Source organism: Nylanderia fulva, unplaced genomic scaffold, assembly GCF_048542155.1.
Source record: "Nylanderia fulva isolate GAGA-0341 unplaced genomic scaffold, ASM4854215v1 Scaffold16, whole genome shotgun sequence".
Taxonomy (NCBI): domain Eukaryota; kingdom Metazoa; phylum Arthropoda; class Insecta; order Hymenoptera; family Formicidae; genus Nylanderia; species Nylanderia fulva.
Window position 1 is genome coordinate 3,351,017 of NW_028189835.1, and position 27,325 is coordinate 3,378,341.

Genomic DNA, 27,325 nt, shown 5'->3' on the forward strand with positions numbered 1-27,325 from the left:
AGCGCGATACCATCTAAGTATATTTATGACGATTTAAGCGATAAAAAGATGTTTTATGACTGCTATGAATGCAGCGGAACTATAAGAGCCGGTGATTTTTCTTCAACATTGAGAGAGAAAAATCCAAGTCAAGTGAATCGATGCATTTGAAAGCGATGCATATATAGTCTCGTAACTGAGACATCTGAAATACGAGCACGTATTATCGATACGTCTACGTGTCTATATACATATTAGAGAAGACATATGGGGAGTGAGAGAGAGAGCCGAAATAAGGAGAACAACAGATTTGGTCTAATCCTAGGTTTAACGTGCGCGCGGGTCGCCGGGTTCAAGCCCGCTAATGGAACGTTAAGCCAGCTGAGCCTGGGCTAACTTTGTACACCTTATCGAGCAAGGAGGGCCTGATCGAAAGCTCTCGTTTACCTCGGCGTCGCGACGCCTTGTTCTCGTCGATCAAACAGGTGTTCGCCTTGGGCAGGAGTTCACGACGACAGCGATCCGTTTAAGAGGTCTCGCATGATCAAGGGATGTTTCGTTGAGCGAACGTCGTTCTTACCTCAAGTAAATTGAACGTATTGACATTGATTGACATAGATTCGATAGCCAAACATATAACCGATAAATATCATAGATTGTCTTATTTTTTTACGCGTAACACACACGCGTAATATAAATTAGTAGAAATTATAATTAATAATAAATAATAAATGTGTAAAATACATTATATTATATTATCGTGGCAGAAAAATTGATTAAAAAGTATCAAGTCATTAAACAATTTAGTTATTACTCATTATACTAATTACACTAATTAAAAGATATGTATGTTCTGCTGTTGGCAGTTTGACGTGTCAACACAGATATCTGCTACTTTTAACGTTTGCATAATTTTTACTCTTTTTATTATTGGCTCTCAGAAATTTTCCAGACACTCGAAATACACACAGGTGACATCTACTAATTAATCAGCATTAATGAACTCGTTTATCGAGCAGTTCTCTTAAAAAATTAACACGCGGATCAAGCACAAAGACGTTACCGAACGACACGCAATCTCTGCTGATAATGAATGCGTTGCCATCCGTTATTAGATGCGTTTAGTATAAAGACGCATAAGTTTACCTCTGTGTAATTAAGTCGTAAAGCTATAGTGGAAGGTGTTTGCCTCGCGGCATCAACTGGTTACGAAACTACGCAGGTGCTACCTCGTGATGTTTGCCTTTTATGAAAGACGCTGTGGAACGCTCGAAGATAAGATAACGGCGGCTGCGAAGAATTTCCGGTTCGTCTCCTCTGTGGATTTCACCGCGAAAGGGACCAAGATCTCTGAACCGACAGGATATTGAAGAGACGAAACGGTATTCGCGCGATTAGTCCCGCCAAGTTTCGCGAACCGCTGAATTCCAATGGTTGACACTTAAATTCGCGAGCAGCGGCGTAACACAAAATTCTTTTCGTCTTGTTCATCTTTTTCTATATACAATAAGTACGATGTGATTCGGAATTCTGTCTGACATTCTACGAATCGCGAAAAGCGAATTGAAAATCACGATTGTTTCAACAGCAGAGTTATTTGTTACACGCGTGAAAAATGTAAAAAAATGTATGAAAATTAACTTAAACATTTATTTCTAATAAATTATAATTAGGCCTCTTAACCCTCTTTCAGTTCACGCCGCTGAACGTTCGCTCGTTTCGCGAGCACCGTGTATACTTGGAGGGAGCATTAAATCGAATCGGACTTAAATCGTGCGTGGAAGTCGGAAAGCTCGAAAGCACAAGGTACCGATTCACGAGAGAAGAGAGAAACTCAAGCTCGTACATTTATTTCACAAATTACAGCCACGGATGCGGGGATCGTTCGAGTACACCTGGAGCTAAAGGAAACTTATGACCGCGATCGAAGTCGTATATCGAGGTATAGGAAGTATCACGGATAAGTGTCCCCGCTTGGAAGAAAATCCGTTAAGCAGCGGGGAAGATATCGGCTGCTTCCTGAAGGAACTACATTTTCCACGGCGAAAGTTGGCGAGACAAAGATTGCGTTCTTTACAATCTTCCTAAGCTCGAAAGACGCGCTTCTATACTCTTTAGAGATTGTTTTCTATGAGGAGATAATAACGCGCCTATACATATATTGAATGTATATATTATTGCAAAGAAAGTGTATATAAGATTATATTATATAATTAATATCTTTACAAGTTTGTGCACAACATACACATTTTAAAGGAGGCTTCTATCAAAGTTTGTTGAAACTTGTATAATTAAATTCCATAAATTTTGTCCGTGAAAAAATATTTATATACATTTAGTTTTTTATATAGTAATCAAGTAATGAGAAATCGATGCAAAAACATATATATTCGGTATAAACAAATTTTAAAAACAAGAGGCTATTTCGCGAAAGATAATTTTTCAAGTATCTCGATATCAATGAGATTCTCTTTGAAGATCCACTTACGACTAATTGAAAAATCGGATTTATAAAGATTCTACTTATTAAAAACGCCAATATCGAGTATAGAGATTCAATGGCAAACTTACTAAAATGTTTTACGACGTTTGTCGCTATCTTCTTACCAGTACAGAGTACCGCGAAATCCTGTTATCTACTTAGTATGAATAAATTTCAAGCTCCCGTGCTCGGTACAGCGACGTCATTACCATAGAATTTACTAACTATAAAATATGGCTTCTGTCATCATGGCTCGTCGTTTTACGTGCTTAACGTGCTCGGATTTTTCTAAAGCGTGTCGCCGCCGAAGATTCTCGACAAGAGGAAACTTTAAATAGCGAACGGTGGCTCGAGTATCGATTGGCCGTTCAGAATCTTGCGGCGACAACGTCGAAGTACCTCGACAGGAAAAGCGCAAATTATGTAAACCGATTAGTGGCGCGGGTCAATCTTTTACCGGCCACTTTTCATTTAGTTAAGATTTTAAGCATGGACTCACGGTGGAAATCTCTGTCAAATCGAAATGAAAATGGATTTTGCGTATAAGAATAGCACGGCTAAAATTAATTTTTCACTAAATTTCATCAAGAGTTGACGATAACGAAAAATCATTAAATAAAGTAAATTAATTATTTATATCTCTGACGTTGAATTTGTGAGAGTTATATTTTCGATAGAATATTTTTTCTCATCAAATTATAGAGTTGTCAGGAAAAATGTTTGTTAAAGAAAAACTGATATAAAAGTTGCGTTCAAAGTTGTTATTTTTTTCAGTAGATCCAGGATAATGGCTAAATATGTAAAAAAAAAAAAAAAAAAAAAAAAACAAGTAGAAAGTAGGACATACACTCATTATATAAATATTCTTTGAAAGCTTCTCCCTCCCTTTCTCTCTCTTTCTCTCTGTCCCTTTAAGATTGCCGACTTGCACTACTTGGAAAGTAAGGGGCTCACGTGTCGCTGACGAGCCTGTTCCGGTTCGTTTCTCGCGGATGCGTCACAGGGTGACGCAGAAGAAGAGCGAGATGACGGAAGAACGAGGGAACGGAGAAGACGGATGCCGCGTGTCCGGCGACAACTTAATTTGTTTCCTAGGGTGTGCTTGCGCAAATGCACAGCGGCCATTAAGCGAGAATGGGCAGGCGCGATTTATGCGCAGTGAGATTATCCGGCGGATAACTGGCAGTGCGGCCAGATAACCGACGGAATTTCGGTGGCCCGGGTTTCCGTATACATATACGGGGGCGACAGATCGAATTTATCACCATCGACCTACTTAACTACTATCGCGGGGGGATGCGACTCTCCAGGGTTCCCGAGTAAACGAAACTTTTGTAATTGTTCCTCCATCGCGTTTCCCGGCAAGATGGTCTCTGCCCTCCCTTTGTTGTCCTCTTTAACGATCATCGAATATATTGTCTCGACTTGGGAGACTCTCCGGCGAGAGATGGAATTGGCGAAAGTACAAATGTATCCTTCGAGATGCGTTTTATTAATGTATAGGTGCGTATAATCAATTTTATACATGTTTCGCAAAATTTTATAAAAGCGTAGATATATTGTATAATATGAAAGAGACACGCACAAATTGTATAAATTTGATATCCATTATATATAATGCACGTTTGTGGTTATTAATACGCGTCATTTGGATTTTATATATTTCGAATTTGTAGTGTGTTTTTCCTTTCAATTTATAAATAATGTGAATAATAACGGCGCTCATATATATTTCGTTTAATTTAATGAATAAATGGAATGTGTACTCAACAATGGGTATCGAGGTTGGAACAAATATCTTTTGTTAGTTCACATCCGCGATTCTCTCGAATTGTTAGTCACAAAAAATGTCGTATAAAAATATCACTGTAAATATTGATGCATCTAAATCTGAAGTAAACACATCTCTTTTTGTTTTTTCGTTTTTTTTTTTTGACGCGTCAATGCACTCGACGGCAAAAACTGTGTTTTCTACTACTCGAACGATCCGCAGTAACCCCGTTTTCTCACGGAGGATGCATTGCCAAAAGTTTCAGGTCATATCGTTCGTAATTCCAGAAAGAGCATTCAGAATTTCAACCCCGTATAATTTCACCGATTCGCGCGTTTGCCCTTTCGCTAATTATGTACGAATTATGGGGTAAAGGGTAAAGGCACCCCGGGAAAGAGAACCCGCGATATAATGTTAATTCGACGAAAATTATGAAAACGCATGAATTTTGAAAAACGTGCGAGTGCAAAATAAACTGTTAATTCCTTAAAATACCCTGGCGAAGCGAATAATTCCGCGTTATTAATGCAAATACGAGCGAACCGCGCGCGAAGCAAAACCGTTCCATTATCATCGTAAAACGTTTTGAAATGTTAAAAGCCGCGCGCGTTGTTGTTGTCTGTCCTAAAACTGTTTGCGAGTGTCAGTTAATTTTTGCGAAAAAAAGAGCCGCAAAAAGTCCAATTGTTTCGTCCAGGCGTGATTAAAGAGAACGTAACCGAGATTAATAAGCGCGCGGGAGAGGCTCGAAGCCGTGATTCTCTGATGCGGCGAAACTTTCGTAATTGTTCTATCGATTTCCTTCCGTTTTCCGTGCCTTCCTTCGCACAAGGAGAGCGCGTCTGCCTCTTTTCCCTTCCTTTTCGAGAATAAATGCCCCCGTCGTAGTACGCGCGCAGCTTGCCGGGAGATTAAACGTTTAGGCGTGTCTCATCGCGATAAACAAGCACCTGTAACACTTTTGGATACGATAAATCGCTAGCGAAATTTTTGGATCAGACTTATAAACCGTCAAATTGTTTCATTCTGACGGAATCCAGCGCGAGACTTTTTTCGATCGTAATTTCGTAAGGAGGTTTATGCTTTTCGACGTTGATAGGGTAGTGTGGACTGACCAGGGGATGGCTTTGGAAGCGCAATGAAGACCCGGTGCGATAACATCACGGATAAATAAACCGCGCGAATTTTCCAGGCGATCTTGGCGTATTTCGCGCGAAAACGGGTCGTTTTAATAAGAGCACATAGACGCGTAACGGCAGAAGTCACGGTATACCCACGTCGGCTTCATGTTACTCCCGTTTTATGTATATCCGCTGCGCGTATAAAGCCGCTATCGCATTACTAAAGCCCCGGCGGGGGCGACACAGAGGCGAAGTTTCCTCGCGGCGACGCGAGTCGGTCGGGTCGGTTGGTTTGTGAAACTAAATAGTATATATGTACGTATATATGTACAATATATGTGCATATACTAAACAGGCTTAATCAACAGACTTAATCAACGTGTTACCTCCTCATATGGATCTTGGATATTGGATCTGGTGTTTTAGGTCGCAAAAGTAAGGGAGCGCGTGTATTTTTCTTATAATATCAAAATTTATATACGTATAATGTATATATATATATATAAATTCAAATTTTGTTAAGTAATATTCATAGTTTCATTAGCTTTACGTAAATGACAATTTAACAAAAAATTTATACATGTACATATATAATAGACATATATAAATTAAAATTTATAAGTTGGCTGAAAGAAGAAGTTTATATTAATGTTGAACCCAGTTAGAATTGCAGTGTTGGAGAAATATGATGCTGCGTGACACATTTCTTATTAAGTTATATTCATAGTTTAATTAGCGTTATCGCATAGCTTTATGTAAATGACAATTTAACAAAAAATGTATATACATATATAAATTAAAATGTATAAAAGAAAAAGTTTATATAAATGTTTGAACCCAGTTGGAGAAATGTGAAGCTGCATGACATTTCTCAAGTATAATTATCCTAGTTTAATTAGCGTCATCGCGTAGCCTGACGTAAATAAAAATTGAATAAGATATAGCGCGTTGCTCGACTTGTTAGGCATACTTATTTTAGGCGACGAAGAGAAGAAGCGAACGAAGGGGAAAGAGCAGCAGGCGCGTATCACCTTTATACTTCCACTCGCTCGCGAGTTATTTATTTTTATGGGGGTTCTTCCCACCCTCTCTTCTGCCGTGGTTCTCCAAGAATTCTCGAGGAACGGACGACGAGAGGAACGAGTTCGGATAGTCGAACGCGCGCTCGAGGGGAGAGGTCGACGTTATGGTCTTCTCTCGTCTCCCGCTCCTACCCGGAGATACCCTCCGTGCCGGGGGAGAGAAACCCCGTGCCCGCTTAATGGCGTTACGGGGTTGCCATGGTTACCGGGAACCCCATGGAAGCGACGCCACCGCCGCGCCGCACCCAGCGGAAAGCCCATTTATTCTGGAAAAACATTATAAGAACGCGGCACGAGCCGCATCAAGGTCGTTACTCGCCGGTTCCGCTCGCATCCCTGTCTCTGATGCACTCTGCGTTGCTTTGCACGCTTCGTTTTCGCTTCGAAGGCGTATAGAGAAACTACCCCTCGGCTAGGTGCTACAGATTGCTGATGATGCTGGAGGAAAGAAGAGCGGCGTGTGAGAAAAGCGGCACGTGAAGTCAGAAATCACGAGTTCCCGCCCCTATTTTGGCCTCTTTCCCGCGACTTTCGCAAAGGGGATCGATTCGGGTTTATTATCTCGCGTCGGGCGAGAAGCTGACGTACGGTTTCTCCAAGCGCGCTCTCTCGTGCTAACTCGACACGTTAACCTTGTCGTGTCAGGAAGATGTTTAAAACGAATACATTTTCGGGAAAACATATACATGTACGTACATTCCTTTATTGAATAAATATTGATCCTGAATTAGGCAAGAGAGCTCTCTTAAATGATGAAGTATTAAATCGTGAAAATGGAATGAAAAACCTGATAAAGGCAAAAATAAATGTGTTTGTAAAATTTATTCGTTGGAAAAAACATTTGACTTTTAAATAATATAATCAAGAGTGACAGTTCTAGGTATTGCAGAGCTTGAATTAATATACTGATTACATTTTTATTATCATTGGAATGATGTGAAAATTGCAAAAAAAAATGTCATTATTCAATCTCGATTAATCCAATTTAACACTGTACATCAACCGAAAGTAACTTTACATTTACGCAGATTTTATTGAACGCAAGAGAGAAAGAGAGAGAAAAAGAGAAAGAGTCTCTTCCTGCAGTGCGTCAAAGCGGACGAGACGCATTAATTAAAACAACATAGAATCGCATTGCGTAAATACCGGCCGCTTTTGTAAACACACACGTTGCAGCATGATATAAGCAGTGTATCATGGTGACGTTATTACCATCACAAACTGATGAATTGGTAGACATATTAAACGTATTAATAAATCCGCTTATACGCCGCGTTGCGAAATAATAATCCACTGAATAATTCGCGAAATATGCCACCGCAATGTCGGTTCGTGTAGTAAACTGTAGTACACAGGCACTGTTTTAGAATCGTCCAACGCTAATTATGATTACACATGTTTCGACAAATCAAAGAGCGAGATTTTTCCGTTTTGTCGCCGCAAATATCGAGACACAAATCATTCTCGAGTTATAGATAATTGCACCAGTTTTTTCATCGAGTCTCTCGAAGATAAAATTATTAATAGTCTTATATACTGTGTGGGATGTTATTGTACTGGGAATGTTAATAGAAAAGTCTGGATTAAAATATTTTCTGCTATAAATATTAAAAAGTAGCGAGATATCGAACTCGAATATTTGAAGATCACAATACAACTACTCCATTCGAATTTTGGAAAATGTAAAAAAAAAAAAAAAGAAAAGTAAATTTAAATTCCTATTATAGGAAGAAAAATCTATATTTTTAGATGAGCAAAATACAATTTTGTGCTATTTATTTCACGCTATTTAAAGGGACCTCTTCCCGGTCGAGAGCAGAATTATAAATTATTCTTGCTTCCTAAAATTTAATATTTCCGTCCAAATTTTTAATTTTCGCGAAACAGTTCGCGCGAAGGAACTCGTGGCCAGCCGCAAAAATCCTTTGCGGGTAACTCGCGCGTCAAAACACCGGGCAATTAACCCTCGGGGGGATTTAAAAGCGAGCGCAAGGAGCGTCTGTAAAGACGAGGAAAAGAAGGGGACAGTGGGCATTCTCACTTATATGTCCCGAGGGGGTTGAATAAGGGGGGAGGGGGTGGCATGCGCCAAGGGAGTCCTCCGATCCCGGGGTTCCTGCACGACCGCAAGGGAATTACTAAGGATTACATGAAAATTCTATTATCGTCTTAACGTCGCGTCTCATAAACCACGACGTTCGCGAGCGAAATCGGACCGACGTTGCGTTACGCATCAATCCTCGTTTTCGACCCAGGTACCCAATGCGACCGGAAGTATATATATATTGTGTATATATATACACACAATATATATATATATATACTTCCGGTATATACACAATATATATATACTTCCGGTATATACACAATATATATATATATATATATGCACCGGACGCACTTCGTGCTGTGCGCGCGACGTGCTTTTATTCGGTTTGCAACTGACGGGATCTTGACACGTATCACTATCAGCATCGGTAGGGATATATATTCAAACTCGTGGTTTTGAACCGTGCTATCTATAGGGGCCTTTATCAGAAAAGGGGTCAGAGATGGTGGTTTATTCTTTCGTGGACTGTCAGGTGTATCCGGTTGTCCAAGTTAATAGATCGTTCTATATTTTGCAGCAAACTTTTCGCATACGTAGAATAAAACGTGAATTTTTGGCAATATAGTGTGAGCCGAATGTATTGCTATTTCCGAAGCAGAAACTTGCCGGTAATAATTTCGCTTCGATATTCGAGCATGCATGAAAGTTTGATTGTTCAACTCTCGAATCGAATTGTTACGAGCGATTCTGAAATTTTCAGACCAATGATTATTTCGGATGTTCTCTCATTTTACATTTTACATATTAAATATTTCTCTCGCGCGTAAAATGTGTCACATTCGGTCTCGAATATTTTCTTTCAAAACTCTATTTGCCAATCGGAAACGCGAAATTTTATCACCGCATAATTAAATAAAAAAAGGAAATACGGGAATGCAGCGAAATATTATAATGTACGGAGACAGATTGAAATGGCACGACGAGAGATACATTTGCAAGAGAATCGATCGAGTTTTTATTACGGCTGAAATAATAGGAAGATTCAATATGCCATGCGTTTACAACAATTCGCGTCTCGCGAAGCGAGAAGCGAAAGCGAGCAAATCCCATGTCCATTATCCAAACGATCCCGGTTAAGCGGGCTTAACGTTATGTTTAACGTCGGCGACGCGCGTGATGACGCAATCCGATAATACGAGGCGCGAAACGTTGCGCGAGTAATCGGCGCATCTCGCAAAATTGGCGTCACGCGAGAAATTGATGACCCGACGTCATCCGACGTTGTATATGCGGCGCCAAGCTTTAATAAAGGGAGAGAGAGAGAGATTCGGAGAAAGAGCGACGCGACGTCGACCGAGACACATACACACCGCAGCCAATTATCCGTTCTCTCATTAATCCGATTAATTGTGAATTACACGAAAAGTCCGTTATCGCCTTAGAATCCCTCTGTAATGAAATTATGCACACGTGCAGCTCGGCTCAAGCGTGTCATTGATCGACGTCTGTATATTCTATATACGCACGCCTCATTAGCCGTCCGAGTAGCCTTCTCTCGGAGAGAGAAACTCCCTTTAACCCCATGGATGTACAATGCCCCGAAATTGGAGCTCGAGCGATGTCGCGATTACCTCGCATCTCTGCTCGAAGCGAAGATTGTTTCACAAACGAAAGCACTCTGTTGGAGTAATTGCGCTAATTCATTTTCGTTAGACTCGCGTTTATATCATTCTCTTGACACTTTACACGTTTTCGAGATAAAGATGAATGAAGATTGAACATATATATACATATATGTATATATATAAATATATATATATATATTTTCCAAATCAAAAGCACTCGATTTTTCATTGTTGGAAATGACGTTCAACAAACGAGAGACTATTATAGAATTATTTTATACCATTCGAATTATATATTTCCAATTCTCTGAGGATATGATATAATTAGCTAATTACATCACTATATGTGTGCCTACGTCAAATGCAATTATATTATTTAACGGATAAATTCGAAGAAAAATGAACCGCGTGCGAAAGACGTGTAAAATGAAATAATGATCGCATATATTGTTTGTTTATAATTTAATCGCTCGCCAAAACATTACTTGAAACGACGATGATTATTCGTACTGGAGACAATAATATCTTAATCGGGGCTGGCGCTAGCGTACGTCCCTGACCTGGCCGGGTTTGTCGCCACGTCATCGTATTTTCCGACAATTACCCTGTATACGCGGAGACAAATACTCCCTCTCTCTCGCTCGCTCTTGCTTCGGCTCGCTCTCAAATTGAACGTGACGATCGGTGCCGGCAAGTGGTGGCGAACGATCGGCGGTGGACGGTCGGCGTGGGTGGCTCGCCGCAACCAATTACCGCTCTCTCATTAACCCTGTAATAATCGCCGCCCCGTCTGCATCTCTCGCGCGCGCTCTCTCGTTCTGTAATATGCGCATCTCGCGCGCGGGCGTATAATCGTTTGTGAAAAAGGCTCGGAAACGAAATAATCGACGGAGAACGCCAGGCTCGGATGCATCGCACTTAAGATCTCGACTTTTAGAGATGGCTTACTATACTTCTCAAAGTATAACTCGATCCAAAAAAACCATATATAATCAAATATAAATATGTAAAATTATATAGGAAATATCAAGGTGTCCAGCAGACTCAGTGAATAAAATTCCCTGACTTTTTAGTTTTATTTTTTCCAAATATATAATTTGAATAGGTATATCTAGATGATAAATCAATTAAATGCTCGGAAGTTAAAGAAACAAAAATTTAAATCAATTATATAATCTGCATTATGTACGATAATCGAAACAAACATGTCACTATAAACTATTTCAATAATCACATATTTTATTTATATTATATTAAATTTTTTAGTTTTGTCTCTATCAAACGCATTGAAATAAAATAACACGACGATGAAAATATAAATGAACGAACACGCTGTATAGATGAATCGATTTTTAACAACACAGAAAATTGCGTGCTGGGAGTCAAGAAAAAGTTTATATTTATTTAATAAAAAATTTCAAATTATTGAGACAAATGTAGAATAATGTGAAAAAATCCAGATAAATAGTAAAATTTCCTGACTTTTTCCCCGACAATTCTAGATTTATAAAATTCCCTAACAATATCCGATTTTCCAAATTTTCCTGACTGCTAGACACCCTGAAATATATTCAAATATATTTTTTCTTTCTTTACAATTTTTGTCGGTATGTATCGGAAAACAATAAGTTAAAATAATTGGAAGAATAATTTTTGTATTTTTTTAAAGTGAAATAAAACAAAAAATTGTTCATATATAATCATATATAAATTTTTCAGTCTATAATCATATTCGAGTTTTATAAGTTGTATATTATCGAAAATAAAATAGAAGAGGTACATTTTTTAATATATTTCAGTGAGATTCCCTGTTTGAGTCCTTTCATTTTAAACCCCGAAATATATATATAGTGCCGTTCCTGACTGACACGATTATATGAATATGCGCTGTTTGTGCAATAATTGCAGCCATTTGAAAGCCAGGAATTCTGAAAGCGGTACAATTTCGAACAAATCCAAGCTTCAAGTGTTATAGAAGGTACGAGAAAATGTATTTTAGGTATAATGATATTCAGGTCACTATCGTGACCATGTTTATCGTGAATAAACATGGAAATTAATTTCATCGATTGGTTGCCAGTCGATATAAATCAATTTTAACCGCGTTAACCTCATTGCTTTTCCCTAATATATCGTCTATATTAGCAGACTGTTTTACAGATTATAATTTAGGAACAAGACAATAATAATAATTAATTATATTCACTTGAACAAGATTCTCGATAAAATTCTCATACCTCGAGTATCGACATCCGAATTGACTGATATAGCGAGACTCGATTAAAAGCGTATTTTCAACTTATAATCGGCATGTCGACAGTCAGTGTCGAGGAGGAAAGGACCACGTGTCTCACTCGAGTGTCTACGCGATAGTTGAGACGGTAGACCGATCTTAATTAAGAAAATTAAGCTACTTATTGCTGAGCGCTGCAAAGTTCGCCTACTCCTTCTTTCTCTCTCCCTCTCTATTTCTCTCCTTGTCCCGTTCTTCCTGCTCACACAATTCGCGCACAAAGCAAGACCTGACCCCTTACGCACCCCTTCTGCCAGTGGTGGCAGTTCTCCTTAATGAGCGCGCGGCTAATTGGTCCGAGCTTTATTAACGCCAGAAGCATCGAAATCGACGACGGGGCGAAGAGAGCGAGGAGATATCGAAGAAGTTCGCGGACGAAAAACGGTGATTTTACGCGAGCACTCGAGTGTTCATTAAATACGACGACTATTCCCTCGGCACGATACTCTCTCGTATCGGAAGGATCGATCGTGTCGCGACGCGACTTGCGATTGCAACTACGGCGCGACGTCTCTCTGTCTCTCTCTCTTTCTCGATTTATAAGTCTTTACGAACGATTTCGCAGTTAACTACAACCTTGGTTCAACCTTGAGATATTTTTCTGCTTCTACGAAAAGAGGGAAGAATTAATTTCTTAACTGTGTCTCAGTTTAATGCTACATAAAAGGGAGGATGTTTCAAGTCTCTTTGTCATCCGCGAAATATGTGATTTTATATATAACAAGTACAATGCACTTAAAGCTAAATTACGTGGATTAAATTTTGTAATTATTTTTATTTTGTGAAATTTATTTCTTTATAATACGTCTAAGATATGAAGTGCTAAATTGTTGTTTAATTGGCTCGATTGAACAAAAAAAATGCTCTCTTTCTACGATCAATTTTGTTTTTTTCCAATATTTCCAATTTCAGTTGCAATATTGAAAATCATGTCGATATACAATCGCGTTGACATGTTGCGTCAAAAACTGTATAATATGAACAGACGACTATTATACCATATGAAACAGCGCGACGACCTGTCTACGAGTTGAAATTCCGGATTTCTGCGTTGTATTCCTGCGTTGTATTTTTTTTTCATACCAGCTGAGATCTCTTTATTGCAATTGCATCCGCGACTTAACGTCGAGCTGGTGAAATATTACGCTTCTCGTTATAAGGTCTCGCTTAGAAGAAAATGTGAAATGCACGATACCGTAAAACCAGATGAAATCGCACCAATGGACATTCCAATTAATACAGTGAAAAGTTTGCGGAACTATACAGCTTTTAAGACATTAATTAATGCGACAGAGCGCGACGGAATCTCTCTCTTGTATAGATATTTAAAATAAAATAACTAACAAAATCTTATTCCTTGTTTTATTAAATAGACTTTACTCAAATGGCCTTTACTTTATTAGAATTTTTATTTTAATTGAGAGATATCGAAGATTGAAGAGCGAATAAAAGTGACGTTTAATTAAATTATCCCTATAAGAGAAGAGATTCAATTTTATAAATGAGAGACAGAATATCTTGCAAAATTCAAATTCGAAAATAAAAAATCTATAATATATAATAATATAATAATTATTAGTATTAATAAAATAATAAAATAAATTTGCACACGTTTATTCGTATTATATATACGTTTTGAAAAAAAGAAAAATTCCATAATCTCATTTCACATGCATGACGTCGTGTCATACTGACTTAAGATATTCGCGCAGCAAGCGGAGATCTCTACGAAAAGTTCGATGATAAAAATGCCAAAGATTCCCCCCCATACTTCGCAGTAACCCACAATACTTTATTTCGACTTTCCCGACGAGTTTCACGCTTCACGGACGAATATTGAAATTTTCGTCACACGCACTGGGACGTAAGGACCGCCCATATGTACGGCTAAACGATAAAGGACACGCTGCTTATTGCGGAACGGAAAGTCATACACTAGATGGAGATCGTTGTTTTCCCTTTATGGGGTGCGTGCAACTACGAATGGAATATACATGAGCGCCTAGGTATGCGAGGGGTGCACATATGAACACAGATAGTGTTAGCGCACCTAACACGCGGACCAAGAACCTTTCCAAGGAGATGCGCCCCAAGAGACCACGCAGCGCGTGTATCCCTTTTACCGAACGTCTCGGGACGACCCTTAATTTTGTACTTACTATTGGTGCGACGGACTTTTGCCAGTTTCCCTGTCTCATGGGAACTTTACAAAAAAAACCTACTAAATTCGGGGAAATGTTCGGACTCTTTTCGGTAATGTTTCATGTTAAGATGATTTTAAAAAAATATTGATAATGACATGTGTCGCGTAAAATATATCGTAATTGCGTAAGGGAAAAAACATATTCCTAAAAAGGAATTCCACAAAAATTGTCTCTCCTATTATATTTGTCATAATAATTATATTTTGTTCCCGACGATAAAAGTTATATTTTTTCCATTTATAAAGAATTTTTTTAGAAATGTACTCTAGCTGAGATATATGCATATTTATGGCTTTGTTATGTCATATAGATGCATTTTTACTACCGTAGCGGAAACAAAAATATTCTGACGATTGTTGCGCCAGCGGATCCATTTTAACGCGTTTTGCTCGTTACCGCGTCGTTGTAACGTTACGTTTGTTATATATCGCGCGGTCGAAATTTATCGCTTCAGAGTGCGAGGAAACACCGAGCGGCGAAGGTGACCTGAAATTTTCGGCCGCGCAGCAAGGTTTATCGAAATGTCGTTAAGCAGTTAGCTCTGACACGGTCGATGGCGTCATTCGTTTTGTTACAACCGACGGTGCCAGGGCGCCACGTAAGTGCCTTCCGCTGGATGTTTAGGCTCGGAAAGGCGAAGCCGGTCACGTTCTCGATATTGGACGCGTTGCCACACTCTGTACACACTTCGAACCCTTCTTTCAACGGGGCGAGAATTATTAGGTCAATGAACTGGTCGAACAAGTTTTATAAAAGGGTCTGCGTCCTATAATCTATCTTTATATACCCTTCGAATTATGAGTCCTAAATTTTAATTACTAGAATATTTTATAACAAAGATAAGAATATAAAACATGCTAATGCAAAAGAGATTTTTAAGTTAATAAAAACTGCGCACTAAATTGACAAAAATCAGAGTACGACTAACAGCAATCAATGTCGAAATTGTTTTCAAAAATATCCTGTACAATTTCAGGTTTTTTTTTCTACGTCTATCGTATCTAGGATATGTCCTCGTTTCTTCGAAAATTTAGTTTTGCAAACTTAATTTCTCTTCGCCCCTACATTTTTATCATCCGATTGACATTCTATTATGTCATTTAATCTAGTATGTCTATTATGTCAGTTAGTGTGATGACTTAGCAATAACTTCCGATTAAATCAAGATCTGACGTGATTATCTTGAAGCTTTCAATCCATTCTTTTTTTTACATACTACTTGAAAATTTACAATGAAAAATAGATGAATAATTTAAACTTCAAACTGCATCAGAATTAATAAACTTTTCAGTATAAATATGCCCGTTTTTATCAGTGCTGTTTCTCGTGATATTTTCAATCAATGGCATCCTATATTTCTATTTTCTTGTTGCAATGCTTTTTTTAGACGAATTGTATGTCAGCTCGATCTCGAGTGTTTACTGAGGTAAAATAATTGAAGCTTTCTTGTCGACGTATGTGTTTTAACAAGATCGAAATTTTAATTCAACGACAAATTGATGTATACAATTGTATCAATATATTGACTTTATAGATAATCGAGACGAGTAGCTCGACTCGTTCATCTGTAAAGTCGATATATTGATACAATTGTAGCCAAAATCCATCAACCTTCAAATAATACCTCGCAACTATTCATATTTGATAATTGCAATTTATCAATGTCTTTTATTTGTATATTTAATTCACTGATATTTCGAACAATTTATTTTAATGCACGATTTTAAAGATATTCTATGTAATTTCTGAACGCATGATGTGTTAACAAAATACAGTTTTATTTCTTCAGAGTACTCGAATATCGGAAAATATTTCGAATATAAGTATCATCCGTGTAAATCATATTGACAATGTAAAGTTGTCAGATTGTAGCCAACAAACTGCGTTTTCAAATCGTGCTCACGGCATAAATTTACAAACATTTATATTAATATCCACTCTCTCTCCCTCTTAATTGTCCGCACAATACCTTCCTATCGCGAGAGGCTCGCCGCCGCGCCGCGCATTCATCATGCGAATGCATTTCCAAATAATCAACGTACTTCGTAAATGATAAATATATCTGGCAATAGATTGCACGCCGCTATGATTAATCGTTTCTCTTTTGACGCGACCCTTTGCATTTATGAATCGCGACGACGCGAAGGCGAAGGGCGCGATCCCTCAAAGTCCTTTATCAGTATTCGCGCAAACTGCCATTGCACGTCACAGCGTGCATCGGTATTAATATTCGTTTATCGTCATATTCCTCCACTTTCTCTCTGCATCTCCATCCTAACGACGTTCTCTCCATTTTATTCCATTTTTTTTCAAGAATACAAAGCGAGACTCCGGTAAATTACATACCCCGGTAAATAAGAAACGCGCGCAGATACTCGTGTCAATGGCCGTGCGCACATTTAAACCTACCTTTATTAAAAATTTCATTCTATTTCGTCTCCTCTTCTTTTCTTTCTACGTTTTTTTCTAGATCTGCACGATGGTTGCCAGTAACGAGCGCATATCATCCGTAAAAATGTCTTTTTTATTATGAAACCGCGATTTTTTATTATGTAACATATTTTGTCGTTTATCAGATGCGAGCACAGCTGTATAATGAGTGCGAATATTTGTTTTGACAAAACTTAATCAAATACAACAATGCAATTTATATAATTCTGAATTGCTCAAATAATTCATTTTCCTTCCATAATTTAAATTCTCGTTTTAGTTTTATTTGTATATTTTATTATATAAATTGTTAATATATATATAAAAGAGAGAGAGAGAGAGAGAAAGAAAGAGAGAGTGTGTGCGTGTTCTCTTTTTAAAAATAAATCTACAGATACAACAATGTTTAATATTCCATAAAGATAAAAAAATCAATGCAAGTGATTTATTTCAATGATAAAAATTGTCTGCAATTATACAGTGTTCTATTAAAATCGTTTTTTTTTTTAACTACGTGCGAGATACGAAAATGCAATTTTATATTATTATACCTAGTTCCAAGTAAAACATATTTTTTATTTGACAATTCGAGTGTATCGATTAAAATGCCAACATCCTGTATTTTCTCAACTTTTTTCAAATTAACATCCTATTTTTCTCTTAAATACTTTCTCGCAATTCAGATCGGTATCATTCTATATAAGTGTATCATTTCACGTGAGTGCCCCCTCGGTATGGGATACAGCATGGCAGCTTAATGTGCTATATAGCGCACCAGTCTAACACTACTTCGCGCCTCGCGTAAGCGAAGTTCGACCCCGAAGCCGCAGATTGATGCGTCGAATTATATTTGTCGCGCGGCACAGCTGCTGTCTAAATTATACGCTACATTTAGTCTCCGTTCTATCCCCCGAACGTCCCTCGATCCCATCGCGACTGCCCTTCCTCCGCTTTGATGTACTCTTAGGATCACGGCAGTAGTCGATGAATTTTATTCCACTTTTGTGGCTGTTGAGTATCTTTCCCGGCCGATCAATGTCGGATTATTTTTATTAAGCTCTTTTTAACGAAGACGAAAAAATCATCGTCTCATTAAACGTATATAAGTTCCTAATCGGTTGGTATAAAGATTAAAAATAAGAAAAAAAATCGATATGAATAGCTGCGATTAAAGAATGTTTATAATATGTATGCAATACTTTAGTGCGTTTTTGCGATAAATTGAATAGTTTTTATAAAACTTAAATTTAATAAAGTTCGATAGAAAGATTTTAAAATTTACTGCAATTGAATTTAAAAGACACACAATTGTAGGTCGAGCAAATAATCAAAGATTAAATTTTCGTTTATGAATAAATCACATTATCAGATATTTGATGGATTTTATATGTCTCATACTGAAGCTGAGAGGAGCTCTAACCTGAGACTCTGCGACACTAAATTTTATTCATCCCATATCTTCCATTATTCAAAACAGGAGTCCCTCAAATCTCAGTAAGAAAGACTAGTCTATGCAAACATTACCCTCATTTCCCTGAAGACATTTATTCTCAAGTGATTTCGATAAAAGCGAAAAAAATACCAGACGAGGGGTTGACGTGACAAAATTTAAGCTACGATAGGATTTTGTTCCGTGAAAATTCATTAATCCGCACAAAAATTAATGCATAAAATTTGATCAAAATAGATTGCCTGCAATTCATCACTTTAAAAGTTATTATTTCAGTAAGCTCAATATTTGATATTTTGTCTGTAAATTATATTATTTATTATATTATTTAAATATTTTTTTATAATATTTTATATACTTAGGTATATATTTTTCTATATACGCCATCGAAAATATAGAAAAAAGCATTTAGTGGCAAATAGTTAATATATTAAAATATAAGATATTAATAATTGCAAAATATTATACTTGTGAATAAATAAATGTACTTAATCTTAAATCTAACTTCTTTTACAGATTGCAGAGCACGGCACAAAATCATGATGTATAAAGATTTTTTCAATCATTTACCTATCACAAACTTTGCTCTATGAACTGTAAATCCTCGGTTTCTATATCGCTTCCAATGAATTGAACGCCTACGGCTACGCAGGTTTGATAATGGCAGCAGACAGCTGGTAAACAGAGAAGAAACTGAGGTCTCGTAGCATGAGAGAAGAGCTGGCGTTAATTCTATGGGACAGAATTTACGAACGACACAAAGAGGGCACGTTCAAAACACGGAAGATCATCTTTTATATCCTAGACACAATCTCCGAGAGTGATGAAAACCAACCAAAGTTACCTCTCAAGTGAACGTTAGATCACTAATCTTACGTCTGCACGCATAATTTACGGATAGGCGAACTGTTTAAATATATTTTGAAAATTATTTTCGATATCTTTGAAAATTACGTATTTTTCCGATATCTGTGATATTTGCAAATCCATATTATCTCGATATTAAGATAAAAAATAATTCAACTCATCAATTCAAGCAACACAATGTTGATTTGTATAATACACAATCTATATAATACATTTTCAAATTGTATAAAGCAATGTATAAAGTAATCTTTGCAAAAATAATTATTAGGCACGCCTACATTTTTATTCAAAATTTTTTAAGAAATACTTAATAAAATATCTCAAAATTTCCGTAAAAATTTGTTTTAGATACAAGCTTCTAAAATATGAAAAAATAAATTTATTATTTATAAATTTATAATTTTTATGTAAGTAGTGTCTAAAAAAATATACAAATCTTTGAAAGATACTGAAATATTTTATATACAAAGTATATGCAAAACATTCTGCTCTTCAAACTTTCCCAAATTAATTATTCATGAAATGGTTGATGTATCATGACACCATCCATGGTGGCTTGAATCACTCAATGCTATGATTCATCATCCTTTCTTAATTCAAAAGCAATTGATTAATTACATTTAATACATCGAGAAATTTGCAGCGCAAAATTCAAGCATATTTATATAGTAATAATTATTGTTCGTAAATATTTCAATGAAACAAATAACCTGTAATTTCTGCATATAATCTGTCATTTCGGTTGTGTCTACTCGAAATGTATAAATCGTGCACAATATTTGCCTTGATAAACAGCCATTACCTCGGTATGCTTATGAGTTGTCAATCACGGTATATATAATTATTTGCGCGGTCTAATAATTTTCAGTTGCAATTAAATTTACAATTAGATACAAATAATATATGAATAAACTTATCTGAATTATCTTTCGAAATAAACGATCTACGACAAGTCCTAACAAATACTAAATCACAAAAAATATCAAATAATTTTTCTTTCTTTCAAACGAACGATTCAAGATTATCAGTCAACGTGTATTAATTAATTTTTGCGGATATACGTGTATAATTGAATTATTTTTTATTTAGCACCGCCACATGTTCAGTTTTTTAAATTAAACGATATGAACAATAAATTCGATATTTCTGTATCGAAAATAATTAATTCGGAGAGCATTATAATATTAAAATTGAAAGAGCAATTAATTGCAAATAACCTTGCTAATTAACATAATTTATTCTTGCAACAATATGAATGTTGGAGGCATTTTCGATTATTCGTTAAATTTGTTTCGCGAGCAATAAACTCGGAACTAAGATATTTCGATGGCAATTAATTCAAGAAATAATTTGATATCAAGCTAACATTGTTTAATTTTTACTTTTTATTATTTTATTATATAAGTTATAATATTTTACGTTTTTGATGAATATATAAAAATCAATTTGTTGCTAGTAAAGAGTGACCGCAAAAATCGCCTGTTTCTTCGCCCTCGAATTCGGACTTAATTTTGATGTTAAATGATAGCTTATCATGAGACATTAATTCTCTGAGATTTTCAAATTGAGCATATTTTTTGTTGCTGAGAAATAAGAGGTCAAAGTTGTCATTACGCACCTTGCCTCTCACGAAGGAATTCACGAAACATGTATATGTGTCAATATATTCTTTTAGTTTTGTCTTTTAGGAATAGTTATTGACACATTACATATATCTGGATTAGGTATATCTATTCCATTGTACTGCCCATACCCAAGGTACCACATAATTGTCATTATATGGCTACAACAGCCAACAGTTCGAGAACCACTCTCACAAGTACAATAATATTCTACAATCGCGTCCTTTCCAGATTTAGACTTGTCTACTAGTACAAAAATGTGGTGATTTTTTCCGCTGCGATATCGAGATTTCATGTAAGCTTTTACAAGGAGCGGATCTGTAATGGCAATATCGTGATTGGCATAGTCTAAACCAGAAGTCCTATGTCTTGGGCTTGGTTCAAACTTGTGTACAAGAAAGATTCCTTCTTTTTGATGCTCTGCGTAATAAGAAATAGCATTGCTTATTTGATAAGGTCCAAGACTGACATAATATAAGTCATTTATTGTGAGTTGCGGAAACTGGAGGAGACGATTATTTTCCTGATTATCTACTGCTGTATAATTAAGCTCAATGTAAGGAACTTTTATTTGCAAAAGATTGTATTGTTCAACAATACCTTTTAAACGGTTTGGAACATTCAATCTTGATTTCATTACATGTGCAATATTTTCATGTGTTTCATCACTTAAAATTGGCTTATGAAATAAGTTAAGAAGCGCAAAAGAAATTAAGAGAGATTCATAATCATGTAATAAAGTAGCATTATGGGCTGGTAAAGCGAACAATTTGAATTTTTTTTTAAGTCGACCAAATACTTGTTCGATAATCCATCGGACCTTTGTGACAAATCTCGACTTATTTGCTTCCAAGGTATCTCGTTTTCCAGTGCCAGGAATGTAAGCAAGCAGCTCTTTTTGTTTGAGTTCCTCAAGAACATCTCGAAATCCATTGTCGACAAAAAGAACATCATTTGGTTGAAAAATTGCCAATGTCTCTTTATATCTGTTGAAACATTCTTTTAGTATGATTGCATCATTATGAGTTGCGTCAAAGGGCCCTAAAACGAAAAGTATATAGCCATCAGGAGCACATCCTACCATTGGTTTTACAAGCGGCATTTTCTTTTGTTCGCTCCATAGTTGTTTTTGACCAGCAAAATTCTTTGACTTTTGTACCAATCGGTACGTAGCATCGAAAACGCAAGAGCCATTTTCGTCAGGAATATCAAACAATACCTTCGCCATAGGAGTATTATGATTGACTAGAACTGTTCGATCATTATTATTGATGAATCGTGGCATTAAATTCTCAAGCAAATCTTTTCTTGCATTATCCATGTAATTACTAATTGTTCGTTCACTGCATCCAAATAGAAAAGCCAATTGTTTATTTGAAAGAGAAGTGCGCAATTTACAAAGGAAAACAGCTACATGCTTAGGTTTACAATTTTTAACAAAATCACAGATCTTTTTAAACTGGCTTTTATCGAAAGCGAACCATGCTTCGAAAGCATCGTCGTCAATAGAATTAATATTGTCTATATCAAAAGCATGCTTTTCATTTCTTCGAGAATTATGATAATAATCAAACATAAGATCACTAATTATTATTTGATCTTCAGCTGCCACTTCACGTGTGATTTGTTTCACAAAAGGCCAATAGTTATCAATAGCTAAATGTTCAGAGCACATGCGAGAATCAGAAAGAATTAGAAACTTATAATTCATAAGTAGTGATTGGCGCGTTATACTTGGAACTGAAATTAAGTTTCCTATATTTTTGCAGCCAAATGTACACTGTGTATGACCGTTTAAACCTTTTCTATAAATTGTCAAATCAGGAGTATTATTTAAATTCAATGAAACGATAGAATTGTTGCGTATCAAATCGTAGCAAGTTCTACAGATTTTACTAGCTACTGGGATATCGTTGATTTCATTTAATCGCTTTCTTGCATTATATGTTTGTCTCAAATTATTAATAGTAATCAAAGAAACACTGTCAGTAGGATAAAACTTATCATTTTTTGATCTTTTCTGATATTGACAGCCAACGCAAATTATGAAAGGCATTTTTTTCAATGCTGTAGTATCGAAATAATACAAACAGAAAACCTGAAAATAGTTCGCTAGAAACTAGTCTTCAAAAATGATTTTCGAAAGAGTAGAATAGCTGCTTATCTTCGCCGCGCGCGGCTTTATATCTTCCCATTCGCGCGATCTCTGCGGATAGCAACTTCGCGTGAGTCGCCGTCACGTGGTGGGAGATTGAAGCTGCGGCTTGCGCGAGAGCTTTCGCGAGCGCTTTCTCTTTTCTCGCGCGCGTGGATAAGCTCCCGTGTCAGACGGGCGTCCGGTCGTAAGGCGCCGCGTGTCTTGTGGCGGAATGCCTCCACATATATATATATTATATGTATATATAGAGTTGATATATACTTACATGTATATATATATATACATGTATATGTATATATACATGTATATGTATATATATATATATAGAGTTGACAAAAAAAATATAATTGTAATATACGAATACGATAAAAGTTTATGACAATTATGTGGTATCGTGGCTATGGCAGTACAATGGAATAGATATACCTAATCCAGATATATGTAATGTATCAATAATTATTCCCAAAAGGCAAAACTGAAAGAATATATTGACACATATACATGTTTCGTGAATCGTTTCGTGAGAAGCAAGGTGCATAATGACAACTTTGACCCCTTATTTCTCAGCAGTAAAAAATATGCTCACTTTGAAAATTTCAGAGAATTAATGTCTCATGATAAACTATCATTTAACATCAAAATTAAGTCCGAATTCGAGGGCGAAGAAACAGGCGATTTTTGGCCTGTTTTTGCGGTCACTCTTTGATTAAAGCAAAATATTTAATTATGTTATACATCTGCATATGATTTCGCGCAGGATATCAAGTTAATGGAAATTAAATGAATAAAATTGTAACATTAGCAAGCACACATTAAACTTAATATAATGTGACTCCCTGTAATTTATAGTGTATATTCAAAATATCATGGAAAACTTATATAACGATATCTCTGCTAAAATTAAAACTGAGATCTAATATTTAAAAAATTAATTAAAATTAATAGTGTCTATTATATTTATACAATATATTGGCATATTGACTCTATTTACATTTAGACCTAATCAGATATAATCGATATGTCTAATTAATTGCATGTATATGTATTATATGTATATACATATATATATACATAGGTATAAGCTAATACTCAAAATATATTGATTTTAAATATGCAATTATTTTTAAAACAGTCAGTTTATTGCGAAAAAACATACTATATGTCAAAGTCTCTTTACATGAAGAATAATGGAGAAAATATTTGCTACAATATAATATTCTCTTTAAGCTTAGACTTAGTTAGATATAATATAATTTAATATGATAGATATGTCTTCTATTTAACAGAGCTAAATGAGATATAATGAATATATCAGCTTACTAATCGTAAGACCAATGATAGATTTTAATATATATGCAGTATATATGTACACATATTGCTTTTAAAACTGTCGATTTATTGCGGAGAGAAAAATCATATGCGTGTTACGCGTCAAAAACAGCATGTTGAATAATGGAGAAAATATTTGTTCCAATACAACACCTGTCATATGAAAGTAAAAATGCCCCACAAAATTCCCTGCACTAGAAAAGAAAAATGAAAACACTCGTGTGGTTACGGAAAAATAAAAAAAAATCAAAATAATCTGAAATAATAAAAAACGGACATGCGTGAGATGGAGAGTACATATCATAAAGCTTTACAATTTTTATACTTCGGATTATTTAGTTGTTCTCGTATCATGACAAATACGTACTTCCTCAGTCTATCGCAAAAGAAATATTATCCTTCCTTCCCTACAACACCGTAAACTGAATAATTCATCAAATTTCGTCGAAGATGTTGCGCGTTCCACGCGATGACGCGACTGCTCGTGCGCATTAAAGTCGATAGCACACGCGGGAGCAGGTGGACTTGTCGATAGCATATCGACGATGAAGAGACCGTATTAGCGACATGCTGTTCTCCATGAAGATGTGGGTGACAGCGCGGGATTCGCCGAGCTGACACGTGTTTTACGCGCAACGCGAACCGCGCCGTGGGACGCGGATCGAACCGGTGCGTGCGTGCGTGCGTGCGTGCGGGTGTATTTGTGTATAGATATATAAACGCGTGTGCGTGCATGCGGTTTCTTCCGGCGCATTTCCCCATGGGATTCGTCGGACAAACGTCGCGACTGCCTGCCGGGGAAATTCGTCGACCTTTACCGTAATAACCGTGGCCGTCGTCGGGACGACATTGTTTGTACCTCTTTATTTCCGTCGACGTCGCGCGCTTCTCATACGTGACTCGGAAAGACAAACGGCGAGACGACGATCGTGACGAAAACTCGCGGAAGAGGACAAAAATGCTATATAATTCTCGAGAATAACAAAAGATAGATTGCATTTATTTTTCACGTCACGATCGATAACATTCTTAAAACTGCATCCAGGGGAAGATCACAATATCTGATAATGTACGTATCCTTTGAAAGAGAGAGAGGACATTTTATTACGACAGATGACAGATTCTTTAAGAGCAGCTTGACGTTTATTGCAGCTCTTTCGGTCCGCGCGCGATATTTCGTTGCGCGTTTCAGCAGCATCAGACACTCGCCAAATCTCCTCCCGGTGGGAGAGAGTTAATGTTGTCTCGTCTCGCGCGCGTCCCGGTCGAACGCGGGCTCGATCGATAAAATTAATCCATTTAGATATTTCAAATGAACCCGGCGGGTGCGCCTGGATGCACCCCATCCGCTGGGGCTCACGGCGCTCCACATCGAGCATACAAATTCGAGTAGCGGCGAGTTTTCAAGTGGTCGATCGCCGAGCTCGGGCAAACGCTCCGCTCTCGTCTGCCGACCTCCGCGGGATATTGTACGCAGGCACCCACGCCGAGTCCTATGAATTATGCATATTTTCCGCGATATGAGTGCCTGAGTGATGGCCCGGCACGTAGCTTTGACAGGCTGTAAATTAGAATGGGAAAACCTGCGGAGACGGCCGCGGCCGTGCATCGCTATTTCGGAGCCGAAGAAGCGACAAAAGGGTGCTCCGGAGTAGGGTTTCTTATTGTTAGAAACATAAATATTCTAAAACTCTTGCGCTAGCCTAACATCTTATTCTCGCGTGTATATTAAACAGTTTTTATATATAAAAATATATAAAAATAATTATAATATATATTATAAGCAATAATTATATATAATATAATGAATATATAATCCGATACAGCAATCATATTTTTTAGGATATCTTCTGAACGTCTTTTGGAACTGCATGCTGCATGGGATATTAAAATATAATTAGTAATATATAACACATATTATTATATTATAAGCAAAGTAATGAATTTGTGCGCGACAACATGAATAATCCTGCTGATTGTACGAAAAGAATTTGATCGTGACAAATAGTTGCGACTGCGTGACAGGAACGATTGGACAGACTCTGGTTGTTGGAATTAAAACGCGCATGCATCCTTGCCCACTCGTTAAGTTCCGGAAAGAGAGTGGTGCATCCCGGAATCGTCATGCGGTGCGCCAATCCGTCAGCTGCGTTGATCGTGACACATGCGCGGCGGACGCGTATATCGGAAAAAATACACAGCGGCAGAAAGAAAAAGTAAAATATGAACGCGCGATGACTAGGTGCGCTTGTGTTTTTCGTCCGTAACAAATTGGTGAGATATGCGGACATGGATGCGTCGTGCGACACGTGTAGCTTCGCGTGTTACAGCGTTTTGGAATCGGTCCAAGCGAGAGCCGATCCTCGATGATTTGTTATAGTTATTCGAATAACGCCCGATTGTAATATCCATTACGATATAAAAGATTCAAATAACTATATGATAAAATTATTTCCGTTATTGTATTTAAATTAACAATAATTTGCCGATTAACTCATACGCGGTGATAATGCGAGATTTTAATGAATTAATTTTGTAACAAAAGTAATTTCATCTGAATTAGAAATAAAGTTTTTTCTAAAGAATATTTTATTTATCTCGTTCGGTATATGCGAAATATTTTGGCGCTTTATAAAAAATAAGAATTCGATGATATAGAGTGTCTCGATCATGTTTTTGTTACACGAGAAATTGACGATCGATGTATCCTGGTACACACAATAAATACAAGTATTCGATTCCCGTGTCACAGACGATCCTCCTGTTGTTTTGCTTGTGTTAAAAGATACATGTGATACACCACATGCTGTTTGTATGCGCGAGTTTATGCGTACTACGCAACATATAATATTCTGTACAATA

General features: G+C 36.8%; 1 protein-coding gene and 1 long non-coding RNA gene across 5 annotated transcripts in view; one reads left to right on the forward strand and one right to left on the reverse strand.

The window, feature by feature from the left end:
* The window catches only part of LOC114940351 (uncharacterized), a 75,115-nt gene that overhangs the window by 24,689 nt on the left and 23,101 nt on the right, over window positions 1-27,325 (reverse strand). The gene's annotated exons all lie outside the window — the stretch shown is intronic.
* On the forward strand, window positions 129-2,221 carry LOC114940352 (uncharacterized). Its single transcript, XR_003821436.2, has 3 exons — window positions 129-1,596; window positions 1,673-1,785; window positions 1,846-2,221. It is a non-coding gene; the product is annotated as an uncharacterized LOC114940352 (long non-coding RNA).